At 36.3% G+C, this 18,027-nt stretch overlaps 1 pseudogene; it reads right to left on the reverse strand.

The window, feature by feature from the left end:
- On the reverse strand, positions 1–10,080 carry LOC109069864 (annotated as a pseudogene).
- Between the last annotated feature and the right edge of the window lie 7,947 nt (positions 10,081–18,027).

Below are 18,027 nucleotides of genomic sequence, written 5' to 3' on the forward strand. Positions count from 1 at the left end.
TTTATTCCACATCATTTATTTAAATTCATTCACCAAATAAATCACATATCATATTTTGTTGTTTTTAAGTCTGTTGACACAGAATACATTATGCATTTAATGTATGTTAGAAAACAATCAGAAAGCATGATGCTCTGTGTGCACTGCCAACCCTTGAGTTAAGGAAATATGCTTTCTACATTTTTTAAAGAAGTGGGTTTGGTTCAGTAAACAATGGTGAAATCTGCAGGAAGTTCTGAGGATCAATAAGAATCCAGAGGTAACAGACAGATTTTCTTATTCCTTCTCCTCAGTTTTCTTTGTCCTTGTGTTTGGGCATCTAAGGACAACTGTGATTTTTTCAAGTTACATCATCCTTTCCTTCCTTACATTTTATGCATTTTTTCTTTCTTGAGTATCTCTCACAGGAGGTCGTTTTGCATTCTGTCAGTCAGTTGTCTCACTGGAATTTCACTCTGAACAGTGCCCTCCAGAATACGCACAGTTCTCTGGGGACTTATTTGCTGAAGACGTGGCTCTGCTTCTACATAGACATGACATGCCCCATAACTCTCTGCCTGTCCACTGGAAAAGGGTGTGGAGGTGCTGGCATCCTTATTGTTGCACTGCTGAAAGTTCTGCACCTGCCGGTCCTTTACTCCTGCTGTGGGACTGGCTTTACTATGGCTCAAACAAATCCTGTGGCGGATGGTTTGAGTATCCTTACTCAGTGATTTGCGAAAGTTGGGTTTGAAGAGAAGATAAACCATAGGGTTGTAAATGGTGGAAGATTTGGCCAGGATGGCTGCCAGTGCAAAGGCGGTGGGTGGGACCTGCTCATGGGCACTGAACGCAGCCCACATGGCAACAATGGCATATGGGCTCCAAGCCGTAAGGAAGCCAATACACACAGCCACTGAAAGCTAAAAGAAAACACACCAGTTGTCATACAGTTAGATGAAATGATTTGTTTTTAAATGTTTTGAGATCATATTTTGACCTCTATAACCCATATTCTCACACACATACACACTACTTCAGGAAGAATGCATTAAATTGATAAAAAGTGACAGTGCTAAAATTTTCCAGTACAAATATCTGAACATTCTTTAAACAAGAGTCATTTACTTGAGAATGCAAATGACTTAAGATATTAAGTCTTGTTTTATGAAAAATTATTAACTGAGTTTACATTTAAAACAAGATTGTTTTTCTTATCCCCTGGAAATTTTTTTTTCTTGCTTTAATTTTCCAAAAAAACATGACTTAGACTTCTCCTCCTCAAGAAAATGCATCATGATTTAAGATTGTTTAGATATTAGTAATGGAAAACAAGATACAATTACTAAGAAAGTCTTTTTTTTTTTTTTGCAGTAAAGACATTTGATGTCATGAATATTTATGTTACAAAATATATCTATTAAAAAATTGATCCTTTGAATGTTCTATTATGAAAGAATACTCCTGAAGAATATATATATATATATTTATATATATATATATATATATATATATATTGTTCTATTATGAAAGATACTCCTGAAGAATAAATATTATATATATATATATATATATATATATATGATATATATATATTATATATATATATATATATATATATAGAATATATATACAGCTCTCAACTGTAGGGTACTATGCAAGCTGCTATATTCCTTTATTATCATCATTACTGCTTATATTATGTGTGTCTGTTGATGACCCAGATTGCCACATGTTTGTAAATGTATGCAATGTACACATATGTTTAGAGGGGACATTTGAGTGCCTCAGTAATCAACATTCAGCACCATCATATTCAACAATGCAGTTACACAAGGGTACAGTCTACCAGGACTTCATGACACAGTTTTGAAAAAATAAGGCTGAGACAGCCAAAGGTACAGCCAGCCCTTGTCCAGAGGACAGAGGATGGGTAATCAGCATAACATTTTGAGGGACATTAAGTACATACTCAGTAATAGCATCACGTTCGTACTGTCTGCGCCACAGGGCAATAAAATATGGTATATTTGCGCTCTGTGATAGTGTGGACGCCACATGTGTTTTTGCACACTTTTATGTCCTAGGGGTTGATTTGTATTAAAAGCAACAGATTTTTTGCTATATAAAGGTCATAGTAAACACAAAAAAACAACAATGAACCCATAAAGCTTACTTACCTTGACAATAAGAGCGTGTGCGTTGGCCACTTTGGTTTGTGGTGAGACGTGCTGTTGAACGGCTTGGAGACACCCCACCACTATCAGCATGAAGAAGTAATAAAAGACGACAATAATACAACAAACAACAAAACAAAAAAAAAATAAAGAGACTGATGATGTAAGACATGGCAAGGGGATCATGGGATGGAGTGTACCTTGGAACATAGAATGTGGAAAAAGCATGATTGCAGAATCTGTTTGCATACATTTCACATATTAATGCTAAATGTTTGTGGTCATACCAGTTTATGCAGCAGGCAGTTCCGTACGGTTCTGGTCCAAAACTACCCCAATGGGCCAAAGGTCCCACAGCAAAGACAGAGGCATAACACCAAACCCCAACCACCATCACACAAGCATGGCTGGATGAGAATTTGTTACCTGTGGAAACAAGGACTGCATGAATAAATATTTTATGAAAAAATGATCTGACTGGTCAAGGTGACTAATTGGTCTGCCTGTATGATTCTCCTAACACAGGTCTGAACAGCTGGAATTATTTTAATTTCATATCCCACAGAGACAGAAGGAAGAATTGACCCCTCAAATGTGTGCTCATTATCTGCGCTTCTTCTTTCTTTCTTTGGTTCATTTTTCACCACTCTGTCTCTCCTATTTTGTCTAATTTTCTCTACATGTTCTGTTTTGTTCCATGTGTCCTCTCTTATCTTTTTCATCTTTCTTTATTTTTGTGTCTCTTTCCATTTGTTTTAAACTCTGATTCTTGCGTATTTAAAGGGATAGTTCACCCAAAAATTAAAATTATGTCATTAATGACTCACCCTCATGTCGTTCCAAACACGTGAGACCTCCATTCATCTTCGGAACACAATATAAGATATTTTAGATTTAGTCCAAGAGTTTTTTGTTCCTCCATTGAGAATGTATGTACGGTATACTGTCCACGTCCAGAAAGGTAATAAAAACATCTTCAAAGTAGTCCATGTGACATCAGAGGGTCCGTTAGAATTTTTTAAAGCATCGAAAATACATTTTGGTCCAAAAATAACAAAAACTACGACTTTATTCAGCATTGACTTCTCTCCCGGGTCTGTTATGAGCGCGTTCACAACACTGCAGTTTAGTGATATCCGGTTCGCGAACGAATCACACGATGTAACCGGATCTTCTTGAACCAGTTCACCAAATCGAACTGAATCGTTTGAAACGGTTCGCGTCAACAATAAGCATTAATCCACAAATGACTTAAGCTGTTAACTTTTTTAACATGGCTGACACTCCCTCTGAGTTTTATAAACCAATATATAAACCAATATCCCGGAGTAATTCATTTACTCAAACAGTACACTGACTGAACTGCTGACCGAGCCAGATAACGAACGAAACATTGACTCGTTCTCGAGTCAAGAACCGGTTCTGTCGGACGCGTCCGGTTCGAGAACCGAGGAGCTGATGATACTGCGCATGCGTGATTCAGAGTGAAGCAGACTGACACACAGCGCGTCTGAACCGAGCTGGTTCTTTTGGTGATTGATTATGAACTGATTCTGTGCTAATGTTATGAGCACGGGTAAACCGAAGGCTTGAATCAAGGGCAATCATCGCCAATGAAGTCATTACGTCGAGCGCAAAAGAACTGGTGAACCGTTTTCGGCAACCGGTTCATTGAATCAAACTGTCCGAAAGAACCGGTTCGCGGAGAAGAACAGAACTTCCCATCACTACCGGTGATCCGAAAACCGATGCAACCGGTTCTTGACTCGAGAACGAGTCAATGTTTCGTTCGTTATCTGGCTCGGACAGCAGTTCAGTCAGTATACTGTTTAAGTAAATGAATTACTCCGGGATATTGGTTTATTTGAACTCAGAGGGAGTGTCAGCCATGTTAAAAAAGGTAACAGCTTAAGTCATTTGTGGATTAATGCTTATTGTTGACGCGAACCGTTTCAAACGATTCAGTTCAATTTGGTGAACCTGGTTCAAGAAGATCCGGTTACATCGAGTGATTCGTTTGCGAACCGGATATCACTAAACTGCAGTGTTGTGAACGCGCTCATAACAGACCCGGGAGAGAAATCAATGCTGAATAAAGTCGTAGTTTTTGATATTTTTGGACCAAAATGTATTTTCGATGCTTCAAAAAATTCTAACGGACCCCCTGATGTCACATGGACTACTTTGAAGATGTTTTTATTACCTTTCTGGACGTGAACAGTATACCGTACAAACATTCTCAATGGAGGAACAGAAAGCTCTCGGACTAAATCTAAAATATCTTATACTGTGTTCCGAAGGTCTCACGGGTTTGGAACGACATGAGGGTGAGTCATTAATGACATAATTTTCATTTTTGGGTGAACTATCCCTTTAAGCCAGAGGGCCTTTTTATTTCACAGTGAACTGAATGTGACAGTTTTCAGAATCTTTAGACAGAACATGGCGCTAGCACTGTCCACTGTATGAGATGAGACTTGATCCCAAAAAAATCATTTTAGACTATGTTAATTGTTAATATTTTAATCTAGAAGAAGCCTGGAAATGCATATTTACCATGTCAAGGCCTAGTAATCTAAGAATTAGATGCAGGAACCAAAATGAAAATTCACCAAACTAAAATTGTCTTTGACAAGTAAATAGAGTTACTCAGAACTTTTTGAAAGAGAAGTTTTTTTTTTTTGTCTTCAGAATTCCTTATAATTTTATATATGTAAAATATTTCTCATATAAACCAGCAAAACAAAAACATGAGTGACAAAATCACAGTGTTTATTCATGTTATTTTACTAAGAGACAGAGACTCATCATTATATCATACTTGTATTTAAAATAGGAAATAGTAAGGAGTAACACTTTGTAACGGTTTTTAAAATAATAGTTTGGTTAAAGGGTGACAAGAGCATCATACCGTAATATGGGACACAGACTTTGAGACAGCATACTGATGACAAAGCAGTCAGGTTTGTTAGGCTGCATAAGCCAAATAAAACCCCGCACACAGCATAGCACAGACATGCTATCTCCCCAAACAACCACCTACAGAGAAAAAAGAGAGATCATCTTACTGTTTTTGCTGAACTCTGAAACACCCCTTTTCTTTATTTTTGCTTTAGAACCATGATACTTTACAGAAAAATACATCAAAGAGTATCAGGTTTTTGTAGGGAGAATAAGAGAGTGGTGAAGCTTTGAACTTGTAGCTTGCTAAACTAGCTATACCACAAGCCACTAACAAAGATTAGCTAACTACATTAACACTAATTAAGGTATCTTTTTATATAAATATATTTTTTAATTCTGAAATTTCAGCATTTATCTGACATCAAAAATGGAACTTTGAGACATAACTAATAAACCTAGAAAATACTAAATTATAAAATGCACGTTGAAAACATAAGTGCTGAATGAAATGTTTCAAATGAATCAGACTTCTAAACCCTACAATGTGAAATAGGGGTAGAGCACACTTATATATTAACACTTTTATAAATGTCATTTCTGATATTTACAGAAATATAAATTGTAATATTGTGAAGTCTCTCTCTCTCTGTCTCTCTCTTTTTTTTTTTGGTCTATTAGAGTGACGAACAGTGTGAAACAGGATCTCACCTGTGTGCTAGAGCAGATGGGATGGCCAGAGGAAACAGAGACAGGGTCATCCCTAGATCACTCACAGACAAGTTCACGACAAAAAACTCTGCTGGCTTCAAAGATGACCTCTTACGGTAGGCTACAAACAACAGCATGCCATTTCCCAGGAGCGACAAGACACCTGGGTGAGAAAAGGAGATCTATCCGTCTATTCATATTTTCATCAAAGTAGCTACTGAATTTGTAAAGTTGTATTGAAAATGTGCCCCTGACAGTGTGACATCTCCATCCCATAGCTGATAAACCTGTCACATGAAGACCCATTTGATCCTAGAGCTTGGAAATGCTAAGGAAACCCTGCTAGGTATGGTGTCTCAAGTAGTCTAGAATAACAATGATCCTTATTTCTTTTAACAGACTGAAGTTGGATCAACCCATTAGCTTCAATAATCCATGCAATTTGTCTGCTGCATCAGAGGTATAATTAAAATTCTCACTTTTAAAGAAACGTTAATAGTGAGCAGACCAGAACAATCACACACATCCATACCAAGTGGTCTCAAGAAAAAAAGCCCACCCCATTCTCTTTCCCAAAGTAATTATATCTGTGGCCATATCAGGAAAATAGACTTTAGAATATAAATTTGATCATCCTCATTACTCAGGACAATTTGACCACAGGCAGGGCAAGCAGCAGCAGGAGGTTAATTACAGGTGAATCATTTCACCTCTGAATTATTCATAAAGAATAAAGGTATGCAAAGTCATTGGGGTGTCAAGTGTTGTCCTGCTCTGAATAAACCACATTTGAAGATATAGAAGACAGCAGAATGTTACTGCGGTTGTGGACTCACAGAACACTGAATAAAGTGATCCCATGAGGATGTCATGCTGTCTGGAGATTGTGGATACGAACAGGGCAGTTTTTGACACATTGCCCATCTGTGGAGGAGAAATAGAATGTGTGAGATACAGTTTCAAACAGAACTTCAAATGCATCTCCGACTGTTCTCAGATGCATTGCCTTTAGATTGTGAACTTGTATGACTTTTTATAGGAGATATTATATACCAGAATGTCCATGTCTTTAGCAAAAACGTTTTCATTGTTCTACTCAAGCTTTGAATAGGTCTGAGTAACAAATTTCTTAAAGAGTTTGCTACTAAAAGTTCCCCTGAGATGTTTCACATTCTAATTCATGTTTTTCCGGGAAAAGTTGAAAAAATTACATCAATTTGATGAGGTGCTTGTGATTAATCTCTCTCAGTCTCTTCTTGACGTACTTGTCGCTCTTCTAATTCTGACAGATCTGTCAAGTGTTCAACACTTTGGCTGAATTTAGACCTTTCACTGTAGCAGGCAAATTGGCAGTATTAATCAGTGAGTTATTTGGTTCTGGTTGAACAGTTTGACAGGTCAGCTGTCTGTTCATTCATACTGTGCATGGTCAGTGAGCCAGACCGGGCTGGTAAACTTATTGATTTGGGCTCTATGAACAATTGTGTTTTTTTATGTGATTTTTATTATCTTTTAGTGGGTGTCTTTTATACCATCCTTCCATGTGTGACACATAGTAATTGTACTATTTTGTACAACTACTTTATACTATTATAAACTAAATTGTTATTTGGTTGTAATCCACTAATTCTTTGTGGCTAAAATAATCATAATATAGTATCTAATATTTAATTTTTTTTTTAAAAAATTCAGTGTTCAGTATTTCAATAAAGAACCTTTTGTGCAATGGAATGATTTTATGGATGTTAAAGGTTCTTCAGTGAACTGTAGATGCCAATGAAGAACCTTTTAAGAGTGAGAAGAACATGTTTAAAATAAGCCTCAACCTCATTTTCTCCCTAGTCTGTTTTCATTAATTTCTCTGGTGCAAAGCCCCAGACAACAGGCCATTTTGGATTCATTTGACCTAGGAAAGTCTCTAGACTAAAAGCCCAGCTGAATTTTGCTTTCAACCATTTTTGTCTCAGCATTTTCACTGTATACATTTTCTTTCTCGCTGGCCAGGGTCCTTGATGTATTAAAGCAGACAGCTCATTTTGAATTAACTCTGCCGACTGCTTTTAAACCCTAAACACACTCCTAGATTCCATTTCTGTAAAAATGCACAACATCTCCTGCTGCCATGTCATTTATTAACTCAAAGCCAGACTGCTACAATTGCCAACATTTTGGTGATAATTGTTCATGCTCCAGACCTCTCTTCGTTTAACCTGACATTTCATATCCTTTTTTGAGCTGAAAAGAGCAAAAAAAAAATTTTTTTAAATCATGGTATCACTATAAGCAGGATCACTTCTCTTAATAAGAACAACAATATAATAAAATACATAGCTTGTGTTTTTGATCAATTTCTTTTTCCCTTCATTTATCCCTTGTTAATGTTTCCTCTTATCGTCACACTTTCAGAGCTTTTAGTTTTGCAACACTGACCACACAAATGTGATGTAGTTTTCTCCATAAAAAGACAAAGCACACTTCTACACTCTCAGAAAAAAAAAAGTACAAAAGCTGTCACTGGGTGGTACCTTTTTAAAAAGCACACTTTTGTAACATGTTTGCCCCTGAAGGATGTGCATATGTATCTAAATGTTACTTTTTATGTACCTTTTGTAAAAGTACCGTTCCTCTGACAGCTTTTGAACTTTTTTTATGAGGGAGTATATATATTCTCTTTTCAATGATATGCCTTTGAAAGACACATTTCCTCTGGATGGTCTACATTTACATTACATTTATACAGTACATACAATGTAATGTACAAAATGATGAAAAATAAAAGCAGTTTTTGAATTTATCATAAAGGAGCCAACAATATGTGCCACTATAGATCGGGATACTATAGAATAGAATTACTTTCTTATTCTATATTTTCAAAATAGTATTTCAAAATTATTTTATAATATAATTATAAAATATTATTTATAATGTTATTTTTTTATTTATAAACAGTAATTAATATGAAAAATATTATATTTTTATAATGATATGACCATATGCAATCAAACATGTTAAGTGTATTTGTAACATGATGTTTCAGTAAGGTATCAGCATGCCAGTTTATCTGGTAGACTGATTCACAGCCTCCTTATAGACCATTTATGCTATGACTATGTGTTAAAATGAAATAAAAAGGTGTTTCCAATATCAAAACCTCAGCATTAACAGAAACCAGTTTAATTCACAGAATACCTCAAACTAAGCCTTACTAATGTACAGCAAAGGTGAAATACATGTTTTGTTTTGTTTTCTGTTAAGGGCAAACAATATAAAAACCAGCAATAAAATATATTTACATTAAATAAGATATTTGGATTCAGAAACACATTTATCACAAAACCATCAAATATTCCTTTCAAAAAGCTCATACATCACAGTCACCCCTAAATACTTGCCACAGAATAACAGTGTGTCCAGTGTGGTGATGCCTAGTTTAGGTGATCCTTTATTTCCACTAAATCATAAACCCCAGACAGTACTTACCTTCCAGGGAAGAGTGTGTGCTTGACTATCCACATGGAGTCCAGGTAGAATCCAAAGTATGGCAAAACTCACACACACAAACAGAATGAAGGACAGATCATGACAGAGAGACACTGAAAGACATAAAACAGGAATATCTTCAAATTCAGAGAGCCTAAGCTCTGGTGTTCAGTGCCGGAGGATGAGCAGGTGAATGGCGGTCAGTCCGCTTCGATAGTGAGCAACTCTACAACTGATTCTTGATGTGAAGGACTGATATAATCCAAACAGACTCAGAGTCAGAAAGCCACAGTACTGACGTCTGATGTTGCTTAGAAAGCACACACTCTCTGCTACTGGTCCTCTCGCTTTTTCTCTCCATCCCTCTCTCTCTCTCGCTCTGCTCTTCTTGTGTATTTTCCCTGTCCCCTTGTTTTTGACCCTCCTTCCCACTCCCATTTTATGGCTAGACACTTTCTTTCTTTGTCTCTATCTTCTGATTTCTTTTTGTACAGACACATTTTCTCACATTTTTGGTATGTATGATAATGTATTTTGATCCAATTGTGTCTTCTTTCTATTGCTTTTTTTTAAGATTTTTTTTTTTTATCCATTATTATTATAGGACAGTGTAGATGAAACTGGAAGTAAAGTGGAAAAGAGGGGGCAGGATCAGGAAAGGTCCTCAAGCCGGGATTCGAACTCGGGACACAAGTAATGGCACTTCATGTTGGCGAGCTGCCCACAAGGCTATTGGTGCCAACCTTTCGCTTGCTTTTAAAGAAGAACATCTGTGATGGCATTTTCGTCTAGCCACAGGCCATGACGTCATAGCTTTCCAGAAATCTTCTGGATCAACCTCCTGCTAAACAACAAGAAAACAAAGTGTATAGTTGAATTTTGTCACTTTTCTTTTCAGTTCTTTAAATCATATGTTTTACAAATCGTAAAAATTTTCGGGCTGCTTTTTGCTCAGTTGTAAAAGAAAAAAGACTCTAGACTCTATTTTACTGACATTATAGTCCCATACTTTGGCCTGTATTAGATGCAATTCTGAGTCTAGATTGGTTAAGTCATCCTGAAAATTGTCTTTTGTTTTCAGAAGAAAGGAAAAAGCATGATTTGTTTTCACTAATTATCAACCACCTCATGCAGAAGCTAACAATACAACAGTATTCTCACTTATGTCACGCACAGGGGGAGACGATTCATTGTTAGGCTTTGACATACATGCATATCTTCTTGACGTACAATTTTGTGTCACATTCCACTGCAGCTGTTGGAGGAACATTAAGAGGAAAATTAATGTAGGGTTTCTGTTACAATATGGTGGTCCATCATCTGCTCCAAAAGAACAGAACAGCAATCTACTCAACTGAAAACCAGAAATAAGTAGTCTAAATGAATAAATGAAAAATGTGTTAGGCCAGCTGGTCAGCACAGCCATTGTGCCACAGAGACAAGATGGATGTTGTTTACACAGGGAAAAAAAATGTTGCCAACATTTCTCAAGTATTCTGATGCCCATCTACCTTATCTATTAATTTCATCTAGAACCTACCGGGCATATCCAAGAGATCATCAGATCCACAGGCTTTAAAATAGCAGACATTCAATACTCCAGTACTGATTGGAACTTAATCCAGGTTAAAAAATTGGCATACTGGAATGGAATTCTGAAACAAGAACTGCATTAGCATTTTGAAATGAGAATTGATCTGAAACTGTTTCCTAAAATTATAAAGAGGCAGAAGATGGAGCTTCCTCATGGTTAGACCTTCTCCTACCTGAATTTTCCCTGTTTAGTAAAAATGTTTGATATACAGGTACATCTCAATAAATTAGAATGTCCTGGAAAGTTCATTTATTTCAGTAATTCAACTCAAATTGTGAAATGCACACAGACTGAAGTAGTTTAAGTCTTTGTTTCTTTTAATTGTGATGATTTTGGCTCACATTTAACAAAAACCCACCAATTCACAATCTCAACAAATTAAAATACTTCTTAAGACCAATAAAAAAACATTTTTAGTGAATTGTTGGCCTTCTGGAAAGTATGTTCATTTACTGTACATGTACTCAATACTTGGTAGGGGCTCCCTCTGCTTTAATTACTGTCTCAATTCGGCGTGGCATGGAGGTGATCAGTTTGGGGCACTGCTGAGGTGGTATTGGAAGCCCAGGTTTCTTTGACAGTGGCCTTCAGCTCATCTGCATTTTTTGGTCTCTTGTTTCTCATTTTCCTCTTGACAATATCCCACAGATTCTGTCTGGGGTTCATGTCTGCTGGCCAGTCAAGCACACCAACACCATGATCATTTAACCAACTTTTGGTGCTTTTGGCAGTGTGGGCAGGTGCCAAATCCTGCTGGAAAATGAAATCAGCATCTTCAAAAAGCTGGTCAGCAGAAGGAAGCATGAAGGAAGATGCCTCAGGAGTGGCTTAACAAGAGGAATATCACAACTGCAGCCAAATTCCTTGACACGTCTGTGTGTGGTGGCTCTTGATGCCTTGACCCCAGCCTCAGTCCATTCCTTGTGAAGTTCACTAAAATTCTTGACAATTCTCATAAAGCTGTGGTTCTCTCGGTCGGTTGTGCATCTTTTTCTTCCACACTTTTTCCTTCCACTCAACTTTCTGTTAACATGCTTGGATACAGCACTCTGTGAACAGCCAGCTTTTTTGGCAATGAATGTTTGTGGCTTACCCTCCTTGTGAAGGGTGTCAATGATTGTCTTCTGGACAACTGTCAGATCAGCAGTCTTCCCCATGATTGTGTAGCCTACTGAACCAAACTGAGAGATCATTTTGAAGGCTCAGGAAACCTTTGCAGGTGTTTTGAGTTGATAAGCTGATTGGCATGTCACCATATTCTAAATTGTTGAGATTTTTGTTGAGGTTTTTGTTAAATGTGAGCCAAAATCATCACAATTAAAGGAACGAAAGACTTCAACTACTTCAGTCTGTGTGCATTGAATTGATTTAATACACAAGTTTCATAATTTTAGTTGAATTACTGAAATAAATGAACTTTTCCACGACATTCTAATTTATTATATTATAGTCAACCATGCCCTCCTAAAACGGCTCATTCTAACACACCCCACGTCTACGTCATGATGTGGGAAGATTTGCATAACTCCCGCCCAAATGTTCACGCAAAGAAAGAAGGCATAACTTTTATTCTGGCTATAGTATTGTTGCTGCCGCCACTGCCATGTTGTGGAGACGCTGTGAGTTTCTTTGTGAAAGCGAAACTACTTTGTTTGGCTTTCCAAAAGAGGACACAACTAGAAATCAGTGGTTAAGTTGTATTTACAACACTGTTCCAGAACAGTTCAACCCAAATATTCAGATATGTGCAGTGCATATTACAGAGGATGAGGACTGTTTCCTGTAAGTGTAACCTACAATCCCAATGTCTGTTTCTATAAAGTTGGGCAGTTCCAACTTTGCAAGGACAGTCTGGCACTTCTGACTCACAGCCTGTAAGTACGTTTTCATATTTAAAGAATTTGCCAATGATGATTCAAACGCGAGTTTTGAGCAGTGTAGAGTAGTGCTTGCTGTTTGTTGTTTCTCCGATCACAAATGCAGACATGGTTTTATGTTTATGCAGCGCGATACACAATGCAATGCGAAAAAAGACATTATAAGTCATTATAATCAGAAATTATGTCCCCACTGGATGCAACAAATGTCTCGTTTGTAATGGGTTTCATTGTTTTTGTCTTGTCATTTCTCTGATCATAAATTCAGACATGGTTTGATGTTTACACAGTGCTATATGCTACGCAATGCATAAAAAAAATTATAAGTCATTATAATCAGTAATTATGTCCCCACTGGATGCAACAAATGTCTCATTTGTAATGGGTTTCATTATTTTTGTCTTGTCGCACCGGGACACACAGCATCACAGTATGTTAAGGACCGTAACATTTCAGTCACACGCTTGAGGCATTCGGCCAGTCAAAATGCACTGGATAGCTGGCCAATCAGCGTACACCTCACTTTTCAGAATGATGAGCTTTCTAAAAATTGATGCGTTTCAGAAAGGCATGTGTACATTATGTGGAAAATAATGTGTTTTTTTAACCTTAAACCGCATAAGCACATTGCATTACACCAAATACACTTTTTAGCAACGTCATATGACCCCTTTAATTGTTTCCCATAATTTAAGTGCTACACTTCAGGAACATTTAGGAACATTTGCAATGTTCTAAAATCTCAGAATGCTTTGATAATGTTTTGACCAGATACTTTGGCAGAACTTCAGTTGTATTTTGTATCTTGAAATGTTTTTTTTTGTGTCCCTAAATAATTTGTTCTCTAAAAGTGTCAAGATGGTTTTTATTGACAAGAGTGTCTCTGCTCAATGGAAGCAGAAACCGTTGCTGTCTGATGTGGTTTTTACAGTTTTTACATCACCATGACTGTCTCAAAAAAAGAACAAACGTTCCAAGTGCTTTTCACTGTTGGGTTTTTCTGATGACATGGTTTTGTTGAATAATGCTTTGACAGTTTTTAAAGAAATCAGTGAATTAAAAAATTAAATCAGGGGTTTGTTTTTCCTGATCTCTCTCTCATTTCTTTAGCCTACTTCACTGACCATGCAAGAAAGGTTTTTCATCATACTTACATCATACTTTTATTATAATAATTCCTGCTTATACATTCGTAAAGTTATTTGGGTCTTCTTTCATTTTCTTTTTGTTTCTCTTTCTTTCCCCCTTTCCCTCCATTTCCCTATCTCTCTGTTCTTTCACTCTCATTTTTATGAATGAATGAATTATGCTTTTATATAGTGCTTTCATTCTACACCCAAAGTGCTTTACAATCATATGAGGGGGATTTTAATCAGTTTTAGTGTGATTTATTGTACTGTACTGTGAGCATATGAGATGTAATTATATTATAATTAATTATATTGTAAATATACAGATGTAAATCAAAGATGCATAGACAATATATTAGTGTGAAATGAAAAATAAATAAAACTGGAGTAAAATAAAATGTGCAGTGCAGAGTAAACAAAGAAAGTGGCAATTAACAAATTTAACAACAATAAAAATAAATAAATAAAATAAACAAGTATATAAAACTGAACATTTAACAATGACAGACTAAACGTTAAGAATAAAAAAAATTATTTAGAACATATTGATGAGCCCTATAGGGTTTAAATCTTTTCTGTTTTACTTTCAGACATATTGGTGATCGTTTGTTTTGTGTGGATATTTTCATACATTCATTATTCATTCTTTTTGCCATGTTGCAGAAGGCTGTTTAATGACCAGTTTAAAAGTTTCAAAATGCGACAGTTATACACAAATGTCAGTGTAGCGCTGGTCAAACTCAAAGACGACGAACAGTTGGATTCAAATACAAATAAGATTTAAGACATTAAAGAACTGATAAACAAAGTAACAGACTGAACTCCAGGAATTAATAAATAAAACAAGTAAACACACCAACATAACAGCCTAGGCAGGATAAAAACCTGGCAATAAACACAGAGACACACAAGCGCTTAAATACACAGGGGATAACAAGACTAAATAGACACAGGGGTGAATCATCAAGGAGAAATGATGGGAACCAAAAGAACTACAAATCTAGAAAAAGGGAACAGGAACAAAACAGGGCAAAATGCAAACTAAACATAAAAGTCCAGATGGAAGACATGAAAGTTGGAGACAGTGAAAATCAGCTTAATATTAGTGAACGTGTTGCAGACAGACACATACTGTGCTTCTATAAAGCAGAAGTGCTTGCATTCATTGTTTGTTGATTTATCAAACATCTTGTGTATCAATTTAACTTTATGATAAATCTCATCTGGGTATCTTGATTTTGCATTGATCACACTGGAACTGTGCTTTTTACTGTTCAGCAGTTTCAATTCCGAGGTTATGTCCACTCTCTCTTTCTCACAGTCTCTGTAATTGATGATCACATTCCATGAACAGTGACTGTGAATAAGTTTGGCAGCAGACCAGAAGCTTTAATTGGGAATGCCTGGTCTTGTCTGGTCTAGTGGCATCAAAAGGCCTGGAAAAACAAAAAATGACACAAGCCCACAGCACCGTTCTGATATAGTGCACATCACATGATATCAGTGATGAAGATTCCATTTCATGCTGGATATAAAAAGACATTAAAGGGGTAGTTCACTCAAATTGTAACATTTTTTTCTGTGGAGTACCACAGAGTTTTTGACAGAAATGGTTAAAGAAGATGGAGCAAAGAGCAGCAAACTGACCAACGCTATCTCACGCCAATTTGTACGTATTTTACGAGGTGGCTTATTCGTACGAATTCATACGACCTCACTCGTACGATTTTGTACGATTTGTCTAGACCCCAGGGATGGGTAGGTTTATGGGCGAGGTTAGTTGTAGGCCATTCATACAACTTCAAACGAATTGTGCAATCGTAAAATATGTATGATTTAGCAAAAATCGTATGAATTTGTACGAATTAGCCACCTGGTAAAATATGTACAAATTGCCGTGAGACAGCAGCTAAAGAGTGATAAGGACAACAGATGAGAAGAGACGTAATCTGGGACTGACAGAATTGGAGAGGACAGATAGTGTGTGTTTCCGCATGTGTTTGCGTTTGCATGTGAGTGTATATTCAAAGTCTCGGACAGACTGCAATTTTCAGTGACATTGATCTCTGCCCTCACCATTATCTTTCTTTTTCTTTTCTCCTTGAGTCCTTCTCTCACATTGAAATGCATGACATGCATTTGTGTCTCCTAACCAAGTGTTTTCACCAGGTGTTGATTCGTCATGCTTAGGTGTGCTGGGGAAATGTGGCACTGGAGGCAAGTGAGACAGGAGACAGAACTCCTTCATAATGCAATAAAAATAAAAGAATGCTGTTAGAGGGTCACAACCTTCCTTTTCCTAGAAATGTGACATATTGAATTTGCAGAAAGGTTCTGCTTAGTATTCAGGGTGTGTGTGTGGGAGTTGGGCAGCAGCCAGTGGTCCTCATAAGGAAAATAGCTTTATGAACATACTAAATAATGATGTAATGAAAATCCAAATGAAGGTTTCTGCTAGGGTTAGGTTTAGAAGATAGAAAATATCACTCACTGTGTGTTTGGGTTTTACATTGTGGGGTCCAAATGATCTAATCTTGAATGATGTTGTCCGATATTAAAATTAGTTATTTCTTCAAAATATATATATAAATATAAAAAAGAAAATGATGTGAGTTAATTTAGTCACAGCATTATAATATACAGTATGAAAAATAGATTGATTTTAAGGTCAGCTCAGTGTAAAGAATTATTTATGAACAATTATCGTATTTATATTTTGATTTAACATTATTTTTATATTTTCTGTTTTAATTTAAATTCAGTTTAAATTTTAATGATTGATTAAATATTTTAGTAAATGATGTCTATTTAGCTTTAGCTTAAACTTAATTAATTTGAATTTTTTCTAACTTTTTTTTGTTTTTGTTTTTTCAACTTTATGGCCAGCAGTCAGTAGTCTGAAAATGGCTTTATGATACTAAATAATTATATTAAAATCCAAATAAAGATTTCTGTTGGGTTTAATTGCATTCTTGTAAGCAGTTAGGTATTAGAACCAAATTATCCTTGGATATTAAAACATTTTGGATACCAGATGTTCCCCACAAACACAGTTAAACTGTCTTAATAAAAATGTAAAAATGAATGATTTAGGATTGGAGGATAGAAAAAACATTAGCTCAGAACATAAGTTGGAAAGTCAATGGAAAGTCTTGGCCATGATAGATAAATGTGTGTGTGCTGGCAGAACGGATGACTGGACATAAACCATTGACATTAAAACCACAGGCCTACTGAATTTGTGGAAGAGCAAAACCTTTGTAGACGTCAGGAATTGTTTTGTGCGTGAGAGGGTGAGAACATGTTATCCTTGCTGGCTTAAATATCACTGTGTGCTCTGTGAGGACACAATATGTGCAACAACACCTGTCAGCATCTCAGCGGGTATGCGAGACCCCAGATCTACAGGTGAGAACACCTGAAGGAGCAGCCGAGACCTTTTTGTACATGGTGTTCATCACAACTGAGGTCACACCCTCTGTATAACTGAATAACCTTTTCAGACTCTGACGGAATGCAAGATATCTGATCACTGAGGTACATCACGACTGGGCTCAACGAAGCCAGTGTGAGATGACTTTTGTCCGCCATCTAGTGGACTAGAAAGGACAACGCATTTGCTTTGTCGCTTCATTTGACAGGTATTTGACATTTATTGCTTATAAACTAATATTTTTTTTTTCTTTTTCAGTGACGTTATCCAATAGTGATTAGTAGCTTTTTTTAATTTCAGTAGTAACTAATTATTTTGACGAATTAGACTAGAGACTAATATTTACTCCAGTAGTGACTAGTAATATTCATTTAATTAGCCTACTATTACCTGTTCATTCGATATTAGTGTTATCTTTTCTTTTCTACTAGCATTGTTAAACGATTACATTGCTATTTTAATCAATGCAATCAGTTTCTGTTTTTAGAAGCAAGTGGCTATTAGGAATAGTTGAATAGTTACTGCTAACTAAAGAATAGGCCTACTTGGTAATATTGTATGTTATATGTATGAATGTAGTTACTAGTAAATTAAAATTTTAAAAAATAATAATTTGTCACCAGTAGGCTGTGGTGCGACACAAAGTCAATCCGCGTGACCTTGAACCTGTTGCGAAATCTGCGTTGGAAAATCTCGAGGTCTTCCACGAAATTCCTGATCTCGTTGGATTAATGACTGAATTTCA

This window comes from Cyprinus carpio, chromosome B8 (assembly GCF_018340385.1).
Source record: "Cyprinus carpio isolate SPL01 chromosome B8, ASM1834038v1, whole genome shotgun sequence".
In the NCBI taxonomy this organism is placed as follows: Eukaryota; Metazoa; Chordata; class Actinopteri; order Cypriniformes; family Cyprinidae; genus Cyprinus; species Cyprinus carpio.